Below are 2391 nucleotides of genomic sequence, written 5' to 3'. Positions count from 1 at the left end.
ACTAACTAACTAACTAACTAACTAACTAACGAAATAACTAACTAAAACTAATAACTACGAACTAACTAACTAACTACTAACTAACTAACTAACTAACTAACTAACTAACTAAACTAACTAACTAACTAACTAACTAACTAACTAACTAACTAACTAACTAGCTAACTAACTAACTAACTAACTAACTAACTAACTAACTAATTACTCTATGGACTAGTCTAGAGTCTATGAACTAGTCTATTGTCTATGGACTGGTCTATGGACTAGTCCAACGGTTCCCAAATGGGGGTCCGCGGACCCCTAGTGGTCCGTAGTAAAATCCTAGGGGGTCCGCGAAGACGAACGAAAAAAACATGAATAGACAATATTCTTTTATATGTAGTACAAATATCTCCAATTTTTGTGTAATAATCCCAAATTTTTTGGTGACTTTTTGAATTTTATTTTTTCGGTTGTTTATCAGGAAGAAGCTAGGCCCTACAAATTTATTGTATAACTTTTATAAAGTAAAGTATTGCGTGATTTGTAATTTTTATTTCCTGTATATGTACTGAAATAATGGTTTTTATTTCAGACAAATAATACTCTGCCTTACAATTAAATTAGGGATACTGGTATTCCGGAGTATGAAGTTCAAAACCATAAAGTAGCCAAAAACCATGAAGTAAAATAATTCGTTGGTATTTTAAAATTCAAATTTAAGTTCCAAATGCACAGTACTTTAACAAAGAGTTCAAATCATATATTATGCGGATAACGCATTCCGCAACAACATAAAAGAAGTCCAACTTTCTTATATTATTTTCCCGAAAACTTATCTCACTTACTCAGTTCAACCTTTGCAATCGCAACAAATTTTTGAAACGTGACCTTTTCGCTATCTTGAAGAAAAATGAACATGAAAGATCTCACGATCAGAAAATGAAACATCATGAAACATATCAACAAAGAAGTCATTCTATCTTCAAAACATGCAATTGAAAACCTATCTGAAATATTATATATTCTCAATGTACGGGAATATTTTATAGATATGACATCTCTACATTTATTAGACCTAGGGATTAATGGACTAGGTCAATTTTCGGATGGACAATTATTTAGAACAGTAGAATATCAAAATATGTATGGGGGTCCGCGAAATTAAATAAGTTCTTCAAGGGGTCCGCGAAGTAAAAATCGGTGGGAACCGCTGGACTAGTCTATAGTCTATGGACTAGTCTATAGTCTATGGACTAGTCTGTAGTCTGTGGACTTGTCTATAGTCTATGGACTAGTCTATAGTCACTTGAAAGAAGTGATTTATAGTCTTGACATTGCCCCGTCCGACTACTATTTGTTTCGAACTTGATTCTCTCTTGGCCTAAAAAGATGTGCTGTTCTTTCGGTGTGGAATCCATATGTTGACAGAAGTATTAGAAATGGTCATAGCCAATACTTAAATTTATATTGTATAAATATTTCAAAATTTTAAAAACTACCGCACAATTTATAGAAAAAGTCCTTTGTTATCATCAAATAAGCCCTTATGTTTTGAGCGATATAATGGGGCTCTATACTTTTGGGTGATTCTCTGCATGAATGGGTAACTGAGAACTGCTGGAAAATGTTCGTAACAAACACAGACACAACACACAAACTAACACTCTCAGCCATAAACTTATATATACTTTCATGGATACAACTATTTACCATAAAAATACAACATGTGTATTAACATATTTGTATAGACAATTTTTCAAATTTTTACTAGATTAAATACTTCAATTTAAATTGATAAATATATTTAAGAGAGTTTGCTTTGAATAATCAAAAATAAGGCTTAATTTTCCCTTCATGATTAATATCGTGTTAAAATGAGAGAACCACTACTAGAGTTCTTACAATTCACATTATTTTAGAGTCATATATCACTGATGTTGAGTACGTATTTGAACATATTGCTATATTAGTAGTTTTTGAAAGCGACATACTAATATTTTTTTATAGTCTTTTTATAAATGTAATGTAATATATATTTTTGTTATTTTTACTGATAAACTTTGCATTAAATATTTATTTAGGGTTCCTATAACTACTTTTCAATCCACCATACTATAAAGTACACTAATACCTACACATTTCCTTACATTATACAAAAGCGGAATAATACGCCATTTAAAAGTTGAAACTATTTTCACATCCGTATGTGGAATATTAAATTAAACGTGTTACAATCCAACAATAACAAAAACAAACATATAGATAAATTCAAACAAAAATTGGATGCTTAAATACAAATACCTCCTCAATAACACAAAATCATATAAAACTACATTCAATTGTATTACTATTTATTTTCCGTTCTCTTTTTTTTTTTGTTCAGCTTTAATTTTTTTCTTTTCAACTTAC

Source organism: Lucilia sericata, unplaced genomic scaffold, assembly GCF_015586225.1.
Source record: "Lucilia sericata isolate MDLA Ls3-8-SP2 unplaced genomic scaffold, ASM1558622v1 Contig002908F_arrow, whole genome shotgun sequence".
In the NCBI taxonomy this organism is placed as follows: Eukaryota; Metazoa; Arthropoda; class Insecta; order Diptera; family Calliphoridae; genus Lucilia; species Lucilia sericata.
Note: the sequence above shows the minus strand (reverse complement) of the source record.